Below are 10,822 nucleotides of genomic sequence, written 5' to 3'. Positions count from 1 at the left end.
CCCAACACCCGCCAAGATAACCAATATCCGATGAATGGGAACTCCAAAAGACCGCAATTTTGAATCATTAAATTAAAAGGAATAAAAGACGATGCATGTCTTAAATTACCACCTCTTTTCACATGGTTTCCGGTTAACTCATTAAAATCACCTATTATAAACTAGGGTGTGTCCCTAGTCAAACCGATCCGTGTTAACCGTTCCCAAACTTGATCTCTATTTTTCGGAACCGGATCACCATAAACAAAAATAAGGTGTATTTTTTTCCCCTTTACCACAGCCTCAATATCAATTAAACGATTACTTTCAAAAATAATGGATACATTAAAATCATAATTGTAATAAAGAGCTAAACCGCCACTACAACCGATAGGATCAACCGTTTTTAAATTTTTGTAACCAAAATGACCGATAAATTTTTCATAAACAAAGAAGATTGTTTTGTTTCCGAAAGAAATAAAAAATCTGGCCGGTGTTGTTTCCATATGTCCCGAAGATAACCGATAGTTGCCTTGTTCCCAAGTCCTTGACAATTCCAACTCAAAACCTTCATTTATCAACATTGTGTTTTGGTGGTTTGCCACCACCCGCTGTACCCTTCGCCATGTCCTGGTTCCTCGGATTCTTGCCTTCCGTCACCTGCTCCACTCCCTTTTTGACCTGTCTCCTATGTGGAGATGTTTTTTTGTCCTAACAATTCCTTTCTTTTATTATTATTTCAATAACACAGATGATATAGCATACATATAAGATCTGAGAATTGAACCCTACAAAAAAGACTAAGATGAAAGCCTTACAACAAACTCTCAAACTAACCGAGTAAAAATCAATGAGTCTGATAAACTGGAAGTCATGTTCTTCTAGAGAACTTATGCAGCACCCCCTACACAAAAATCTCCCTCAATAAATTAAGCAATCATTAGCCGAAATTATGATACCAGACTTTAACCTTTCCTTGACTTTGGAGGAATTCCCAAAATAGCTTTTCAACCACACTCATCTTTCCCCCATTGGGCAATCTCCAAGAAACCACCTTCGACCAAGTCATCTCCAGTCTTTGGGACTATACTCCAACCAAAAATAAATTCCTTTGTATAATAATTGAATGCTTCCGGACCCCTTAATCTCAATAACAAAATCGAACTCATACCCTTAATCTTTAATTTTACCGTAAACAACAAAACCAATTCTTCTTGTATCCTTACACTCCATTGACGGATTGATAGACCACAAAACTCATAATTCCCAAGATCAATTAGACGCCAATAACTCTGAGATGTAGCTAAATCATGAGCTATGAATGGACTAAAGAAATAAACCATCGACAAATAACCGAAATCCACCTACTAAAAGCTAAAACCATAGAGTAATTCGGACCAGAACCTAACCCCTCATGAATCAGCGTAAAAAACCTCCGTGAATCTATATGGGACAGAACCAAAATTATCCTTTCCACCCAAAGAAACCAAAGGAAGCTCGAAACAATCACACGGACCTGCCACGACAAGCTCATCGCCATTCCCCATCGCCGCCATGATAAACCCCTCACCTTCCCCACCGCATCTAACCCCATGAACGTATGTGATTTTGGTAACCGCCTGGCAGGCTCATCCCCACCGTCCTTCTCCTCCGAACAGAGGTTAATTCCAAAGTTTGAATCGATTGTAAAACTTTCACCGCATAAGCTAACCTCGATAGCCCTAATTCCATTCGCCACCGTGAAAATCTCATCACAGTCACCCAGATCCACCACTGAGAAACCCAATTAACCGCATAGATCAACCGAAAAAGGACCGCAAAACTAAATCGCATTGTCGGGCTATAACCCTAGCGTCACCTTTGCCGTCGCCATCGAGAGAGAATACATTTTTTCCTTATTTGTGATACGAATCTCCTACGGATCGTAGACTCTGAAATCTGTTGAGTGACTGGGATAGGCTTCCAGCAACTGAGCCAAAGCACAGAAGGCAAGTGGTGGATCGAATGGGGTCTGACTCGAGTGTGCAGTCGAGTCAAGTGGTCGAGTGGAGTGACCAGTCGAGTGATGATCGAACGATGGTCGAGTGTGGTTCGGGCTTGACTCGAGTGTTCGGTCGAGTCAAGGGGTCGAGTCAGTGAACTGTGGATTGAAAGGTCACACAGAGGTTGCGGAAAGCCTCTGATATACCACTGGACCTTCTCTGGATATGACACACCAAAGGAGGAACATGATTTCTCGATGGATATTACACACCAGCAAGAGATGATCTAATCTTAAAGACTTTTTTATTGAAAAGATAGATAAGGTTTCTCAAGAGAGTAGAGAGTTTAAATAGAGAATGAAGAGAACAAGCCTGGAACAGACTCACAAGGTTGTCTCGGTAATCACTAAGAAATTAAAGACATAATTTGAAAAGATAGAATGACTCTTCTCCTTCTCTTGGACGTGGGCTTTTGTTGCAAAAGAGTCCATGGGCTTCTGATTCAACAAATGGGCCATGATGGAGTGACACAATTGCCTCATTAAAAACGTTGTTGAGAAAACCCATTGGGACAAAACTCAAAAAGGGAAAAGGAGTACAATTGGATCGCTCTTCCATTGTTGAATCCAATTGGCTTATCTCTTTCTCCAAGCCAAGGTGGTTTGATCAACTTCTTCAATAGAACATCCGCAGCTACAAGTTCATCCTCAGGTTCATGCTGCTTCTCTGGTTCAAACAGCTTCCTTGCTCCGTGCTGCTCAACAGGTTCAAGCTCATTTCCAAATTCCATGTCTGTGGTGCTTTCTAGGATCACATCATCCTCTGCCACTTGAAAGGGATTTGACATAAAATCCGATTTTTCTGCATTTGAAAGAAGCAAGTCAGAAACTTCAAAACTTGAACTCAAATTTTTCTTACCTTGGAGATCAATTGTATAATCTTGGTTTTGGATAAGTCTGAATGCTTTAAAAGGTCTATGCATCGTTGGCTTCAGCTTTGACTTGTATATTTCATTTGGCGGTGCTTCATTGATCAGTATGAAGCTGTTGATGTCTTGATGTTGATCTTGGTCTAAATCAGGGGGTTTAAACCGATTGTCTTCCTCTCTCCTTTCTGTACTTTGGTGTAGGTCATGTGGCTTAAATTGAGTGTATTTGTAACGCCCGTCCTCCTACGTCCGTTGGGTAGTCCGGAAGGGTAGAGAAAGAGACTTGGTCGTGGGAATCCGAATGTTGAGGGAAAAGTTCGACGATCTTGAGATCCGGACGGTTCCGTATGGTCATCAGGACGTATCGGTACGGTCTTGCGGATGTATACGGACGTATCCGGACGTACTGATCGTGGAACGGTTATGTCCGGAAATTTCAGAATTCGGTAGCGAGGATCCGCATGTTGATCCATGGGTTTGGATCGGGCGATCGGATAGTTGGATCGGGCGATCTGTTGCTAACGGCTATAACACGATTTCGCACGTGGAGCGGTTGGCCGGTTTATGCAGACGCGCGAGAGAGTGATCGTGGGCAGTTGCAGAGCGGTTTCTTTGATTCAACCGTTCGCGGCTGGTGCTCTATAAATTAAACCCGATCATTTCCTTAAGCGTTTTCACGCGATCAAAACCTCCGAATCAAAGCTGCAATTTCTGAGAGAATTATTTCGAGAAAGTTAGAGTTTTCCGAGAGATCAAGCTGTGATCGAGAATCCGTAGAGAAGTTGAGTAACTTGGGTAAGTATCGGTTAAACTTGGTGTTTATCGATCTTTTCTCGATGTTTTAAGTAAGGGAACGAGATATCTGTTTCATGTTTGTAGTTTCCGGTGATTTGCGAATCGTCGGAGATTTCTGTCCGTGAATCCAAGCATCAAGAGGTGTCAGAATCCGTATCCGATCAAGTAACGGTGAGTGCGTGACCGGGCTACAAGTCTGTGATCGTAGTCTAGCGTAGTCTCATTGTTGTCTTGATATTTGTCTGGTTTATTCCGATTGCTTGTCATTTCGATTCTGCTACTTAGTCACGATGATCGATTCGGGTTGGTCAAGAATCTAGATCGGCGGTGTACCCGGAGGAAGAAATACTCGCCGGGGATCGTTCGGTTGCGGGAAGATTTCTTGTTAACTCCGGATGGTTATGCTTGACGAGTTTCTGTTTATGACTTGTGATAGACTATGTGTTTCTATGTCTTGATTGCGATTGTTTCATTGTGGCCTGGTGAGACGGGACGACCGCTCTCACTAAGCAAATGCGTTTGCTTATGCCTCCTCTGTGATGCAGGAAAGGAAGGTAATTCTAGTGGCTGAACCAGTTTGCGAGACTAAGGCAAGGAAGGGAGGATGGTGGATTTTATTTCCGTTTGGGTAGTTTCATTTCTGTTTGGTCTAGTACTTAACGATATAATAGCTTATTAGCAAACTTGCCGTTGTACTTGAACCTCATTTGAAATTAATCTAAGTAACTCGCTTATGCATGAAAATGACTTGTCTAGAATTTGAATCGTCGCCGGAAAATAAGTCAGTTAATCGGAAAAATGTCTTAAATCTGTTAAGTGTTTTGGGCCGTGAGTTTCCTCGGCCGGAACAAAATGGGTTAGGGCATTTCAATTTGGTATCAGAGCGTGGTCGATTCTAAGACAATCTTAGCATAAGGGTTAGCGGGTTAAATCCATCCTTCCAATGGCAAGGTCTCGCGGTAAGTCTGGTTTGTTTTCTGTGGGTGTGAAACTAAGTTAGTGCGGGGACTAACTTAGTGAATCTGATCTGTGGTCCTTGTAGATGGCAAGGAGTAACCGAAATCCAAGTAGAAATCATGGAAATGATGAGAATTCTGCGAATGCTGCGGCAAGAGACGTGAATGTCGTGCAAGAGGAAGTCGTGGATGAGGTGAATGCGGCAAACGGTGCTGCGGGAAATCTGAACGATCCAGTGAATGTGAACAATGCGGCTAATGTGGAAGCTGATGCTGCTGCTCCGGTTGAATTGGGCCAAGTGTTAGGCGTGTTGGCTCAGATCTTGGCGAGATTGCCGGCTGTTGCACCTGCTCCGATGGTACCTCCGCCGGTTGCGGATCCGCCTATGGAGAATGTGCCACCAGTTGCGAATGTTGTGGAAGAAGTTGTGGTTGCTAGGGTCCCATCTTACCTTAAGGTGATGGATCAAATGCAAAAGTTGGGTACTAAGTACTTTTCTGGTGGTGCTAAGCCGATTGAGGCGGATGAGTGGAGGAGTCGGATGGAAAGGAACTTCAGTTCTATCCGGTGTCCGAATGTGTACAAGAAGGATATTGCGGTTCACTACCTTGATGGTGATGCGTATACTTGGTGGGCTGGTGTTGCTAGACGGTTGGAGAATTCGGACTGTTCGTGGCAAACTTTCTGTGAAGAGTTCCGCACTAAGTACTTTCCACCGGAAGCTTATGATAGGCTTGAGGGTGCCTTTTTGGACTTACAGCAAGGTACTATGACTGTGAGAGAGTACGAGGCTGAGTTCAACAGCCTAAGGAAGTATGCTGGACGTGAGCTTGAGGAGGAAAAAGTTCAAATTCGGCGATTCATGCGTGGGATGCGGATTGAGCTCCGTAACCGCTGTCTTGTTCGGAACTACAACACCGTTGCTGAGTTGGTTGAAAAGGCTGCGATGTTGGAGTCTGGTCTGAGTGAGGAAGCCAAGCTACGGAGTGACATGGTTCAGAGTCAAGCTCCACAGTTTGGGAAGTCCGGAAATGCTGCAGGTCAAAAGAAGAAGGTGTGGAGTAAGGAAACTTCTGGCGGAAAGAGTTCTGGTTCCAAGAGTGGAAGCTCGGCTGCGAGTAAGCAGAATGTTGGTACAAACTGGAAGGCTACGGGAGCGTGTCTTCGTTGCGGTAGCATGGAGCACCGTGTTCGTGTCTGTCCTGAAGAGGATACGCGGGGCAAGAATCCAGGTAGCGACTTGGGAAGCAAGCTGTGCTTCAATTGTAATGAGCCTGGACATTACAAGAGTCAATGTCCGAAGTTGGTGCAGGCCGCTGGGAAATGGGCAAGTGATGGACTGCCACCGCCACCGAAGAGGCAAGTGTGATGCCTCAGATGTACTCAATGATCGAGGATTCTGCAGAGCCGAGTACTTCACGTCGGATCACTGGTAAGTCCTATCACTTACCTTAGATTTTTCTTTATGAAATTTCTTGTTGAGTGTTGCACTAGGTTTCTTAGCATTCTAGGTGAATGTGTAGGGACCTTAACAATGGGTGGTGTGGAAACCCATGTGTTGTTTGATTCCGGGGCTAGTCATTGTTTTGTTAGCCCAGATATGGTTGGGAAAGGCAGGTTCTTGAAGGAACCCGGAGATCACTTCGGATTGGTACAAGCGGCTGGCGGGCAAGTGATGCTCACGTACGGAAGGGTGCCGAACGGTTCTGTGATGATCGGTTATGTGAACATGCCGGCTGACTTGGTGATTTGTCGGGTGAAGTCTTACGATGTGAGCCTTGGAATGGATTGGCTTGGGAAGCACAAGGCACACTTGGACTGTCATCGGGGACGAGTGCGGTTTGAGACTGCCGACGGGAAGTTGCTGGAATATCAAGGAATCAGACCAACATCGGGAAGTTTGGTTGTTTCGGCAATTCAGGCTGAACGGATGATCGAGAAGGACTGTGAAGCATACTTAGCGACTATAACTACTGCGGAAGTTGGGCCGGATGCTAAGCTGGAGGAAATTCCGGTTGCCAAGGACTTTCCGGATGTGTTTCAAGCTTTGACTGGTTTACCTCCGGGTAGATCGGATCCGTTTACGATTGAGCTTGAGCCGGGAACAAATCCAATTTCTCGGGCACCTTACCGGATGGCGCCGGCAGAGATGGCCGAGTTAAAGAAGCAGCTAAGTGAATTGTTGGAGAAAGGCTTTGTGAGACCGAGCAGTTCGCCGTGGGGTGCACCAGTTCTGTTCGTGAAAAAGAAAGATGGGAGTTTTAGACTTTGCATCGACTACCGTGGGTTGAACCGAGTTACTGTCAAGAACAAGTACCCTCTTCCGAGGATAGACGAGTTGTTGGACCAACTCCGAGGTGCTACTTGGTTCTCAAAGATTGATTTGGCTTCGGGTTATCATCAAATTCCGATAGCCGAGTCGGATATCCGGAAGACTGCCATTAGGACAAGGTACGATCATTATGAGTTCGTGGTCATGCCATTTGGGCTGACTAATGCGCCTGCTGCTTTCGTGAAGCTCATGAACAGCGTGTTCCGAGACTGCTTGGATGAGTTTGTGATCATCTTCATCGATGATATTCTGATTTACTCAAAAGATCCGGAGGAACACAAGGTTCACTTGAGAATGGTGATGAGTAGACTTCGGGAGCATAAGTTGTATGCGAAGCTAAGTAAGTGTAGCTTTTAGCAAAGGGAAATTGGGTTCTTGGGTCCCATAGTCTCGGATAAGGGAGTGTCCGTAGACCCGGAAAAGATCAAGTCGATCAATGAGTGGCCGAGACCTCAAAATGCTACGGAGATAAGGAGCTTTCTTGGGTTGGCTGGGTATTATCGGCGGTTTGTCAAAGGTTTTGCGAGCATGGCGCAGCCTATGACTAAGTTGACGGGGAAAGACGTACCATTTGTGTGGTCGGAAGCTTGTGAGAACAGTTTCTCAAAGCTTAAGGGAATGTTGACAAGTACTCCGGTGTTGGCTTTACCGGAACCGAATGAACCCTATGTGGTGTATACGGATGCATCAAGGATGGGACTTGGTTGTGTGCTGATGCAGCACGGGAAAGTAATTGCTTATGCGTCTAGACAGTTGCGGAAGCATGAAGAGAATTATCCGACTCATGATATTGAGATGGCGGCCGTGGTGTTTGCTCTAAAGATTTGGCGATCTTACCTTTACGGTTGGAAAGTTCAAGTTTTTACGGACCACAAGAGTTTGAAATACATCTTCACTCAGCCGGAGTTGAACTTGCGGCAACGGAGATGGATGGAGCTAGTTGCGGACTACGATCTTGAGATTGCTTACCACTCGGGTAAGGCAAATCTGGTTGCGGATGCGTTAAGTCGGAAAAGGGTTGCTACGGATTCAGAGAAGGACATGCAAGTATTGGTTAGCATGGTTGGGACCTTGCGGTTGTCAGTTATATCTGACGGATTGGAGCCTTTGGGCTTAGGGGCGGTAGATCAAGCGGATTTGCTAACTCGTGTTCGGTTGGCTCAGGAAAAGGATGAGGATTTGATCAGATGGTCCAAGAATGATAAGTCAGAGTTTGAGACTTCGAACAATGGGACAATCTTGGTAAATGGCCGAGTGTGTGTTCCGAAGGATAAGAAACTACGGGAAGAAATCCTTAAGGAAGCGCATATGTCTAAGTTTTCGATTCATCCGAGATCGACAAAGATGTATAAGGACTTGAAATGGTACTACCATTGGAAGGGCATGAAGGCCGATGTTGCTAGATGGATAGCCGGCTGTCCGACATGTCAATTGGTTAAGGCCGAACATCAAGTTCCGGGCGGATTACTTCAGAGTTTACCGATGCCCGAGTGGAAGTGGGACATGATCACGATGGATTTTGTCACTAGTTTACCGATGTGCGAAGGAAAGGATTCCGTTTGGGTTATCGTGGATCGGTTAACAAAGTCGGCACACTTTGTTCCGATGAATAAAAAGGACGGTGCTGAGAAACTTGCGGAGATCTATGTGCAAGAGATAGTCCGGTATCACGGATTGCCGGTGAGTATTGTATCGGATCGGGATTCCAAGTTTACTTCAGGATTTTGGAAAGCACTTCAAAAACGGTTTGGTACAAGGTTGAATATGAGCACGGCTCATCATCCGCAAACGGATCTGCAAGCAAATATGACGATTGTGGGAGTGCCGGTTCGGATTGTCGGAAGGAAGTTAAGAACGGATCGGAAGAAAAAGGTCAAGTTGATCGAAGTTGTTTGGGATTGTGAAGGTATTGAGGAAACAACTTGGGAACCGGAAGAGGTAATGAAAGTAAACTTCCGGAAATGGTTCGAGAAACAGAAGGTTTCAAGGACTAAGGCTTAGATTCGAGGACGAATCTATTCTGAGTGGGGGAGAGCTGTAACGCCTGTCCTCCTACGTCCGTGGGGTAGTCCGGAAGGGTAGAGAAAGAGACTTGGTCGTGGGAATCCGAATGTTGAGGGAAAAGTTCGATGATCTTGAGATCCGGACGGTTCCGTATGGTCATCAGGACGTATCGGTACGGTCTTGCGGATGTATGCGGACGTATCCGGACGTACTGATCGTGGAACGGTTATGTCCGGGAATTTTGGAATTCGGTAGCGAGGATCCGCGTGTTGATCCATGGGTTTGGATCGGGCGATCGGATAGTTGGATCGGGCGATCTGTTGCTAACGGCTATAACACGATTTCGCACGTGGAGCGGTTGGCCGGTTTATGCGGACGCGCGAGAGAGTGATCATGGGCAGTTGCATAGCGGTTTCTTTGATTCAACCGTTCGCGGCTGGTGCTCTATAAATTAAACCCGATCATTTCCTTAAGCGTTTTCACGCGATCAAAACCTCCGAATCAAAGCTGCAATTTCCGAGAGAATTATTCCGAGAAAGTTAGAGTTTTCCGAGAGATCAAGCTGTGATCGAGAATCCGTAGAGAAGTTGAGTAACTCGGGTAAGTATCGGTTAAACTTGGTGTTTATCGATCTTTTCTCGATGTTTTAAGTAAGGGAACGACATATCTGTTTCATGTTTGTAGTTTCCGGTGATTTGCGAATCGTCGGAGATTTCTGTCCGTGAATCCAAGCATCAAGAGGTGTCAGAATCCGTATCAGATCAAGTAACGGTGAGTGCGTGACTGTGGCTACAAGTCTGTGATCGTAGTCTAGCGTAGTCTCATTGTTGTCTTGATATTTGTCTGGTTTATTCCGATTGCTTGTCATTTCGATTCTGCTACTTAGTCACGATGATCGATTCGGGTTGGTCAAGAATCTAGATCGGCGGTGCACTCGGGGGTAGAAATACTCGCCGGAGATTGTTCGGTTGCGGGAAGATTTCTTGGTAACTCCGGATGGTTATGCTTGACGAGTTTCTGTTTATGACTTGTGATAGACTATGTGTTTCTATGTCTTGATTGCGATTGTTTCATTGTGGCCTGGTGAGACGGGACGACCGCTCTCACTAAGCAAATGCGTTTGCTTATGCCTTCTCTGTGATGTGGGAAAGGAAGGTAATTCTAGTGGCTGAACCAGTTCGCGAGACTAAGGCAAGGAAGGGAGGATGGTGGATTTTATTTCCGTTTGGGTAGTTTCATTTCTGTTTGGTCTAGTACTTAACGATGTAATAGCTTATTAGCAAACTTGCCGTTGTACTTGAACCTCATTTGAAATTAATCTAAGTAATTAGCTTATGCATGAAAATGACTTGTCTAGAATTTGAATCGTCGCCGGAAAATAAGTCAGTTAATCGGAAAAATGTCTAAAATCTGTTAAGTGTTTTGGGCCGTGAGTTTCCTCGGCCGGAACAAAATGGGTTAGGGCATTTCAGTATTCCTCTCTCATTTCAATACTTCTCATGTGCTTTAAGGCTGTTTTAAAACCTACATTTGGCTCTTTTGACAAAGACAAGCAAATCATATCTGTGTGATCTGGATTAAAAACATTTTTGAGAACATAGGCACTTACCTTGGGAATGCTCCTCTGCTCCTTAAAGTACTATCATGTCATTGTAGTATTTAAGGTGTCAATCCAAATGGGTGTGATGCTAGCAAAGATCATCTTCTTGGCTATGGACCAAGTCATAATATCTGTTTGTATGATCAATGCTTCATCCGGTCCAAGCTCGAGCTCCTTTTCCAAGTTGATTCTATGTGTAGTACCAAGCTCGATCAAGCTGAATGGCCTGATGCCAAGCACTGGGC

The 10,822-nt window shown here is 45.1% G+C and overlaps 1 long non-coding RNA gene across 1 annotated transcript; it reads right to left on the bottom strand.

The window, feature by feature from the left end:
• Nucleotides 1–288: 288 nt before the first annotated feature.
• LOC110224664 lies at nt 289–2,311 on the bottom strand. Its single transcript, XR_002329166.1, has 2 exons — nt 817–2,311; nt 289–690 (listed from the first exon to the last, which is right to left on the bottom strand). It is a non-coding gene; the product is annotated as an uncharacterized LOC110224664 (long non-coding RNA).
• Nucleotides 2,312–10,822: the final 8,511 nt, after the last annotated feature.

The sequence above is a fragment of the Arabidopsis lyrata genome, assembly GCF_000004255.2.
Source record: "Arabidopsis lyrata subsp. lyrata unplaced genomic scaffold ARALYscaffold_8, whole genome shotgun sequence".
NCBI lineage: Eukaryota > Viridiplantae > Streptophyta > Magnoliopsida > Brassicales > Brassicaceae > Arabidopsis > Arabidopsis lyrata.
Note: the sequence above shows the minus strand (reverse complement) of the source record. Positions and strands in the feature narration are given on the sequence as shown.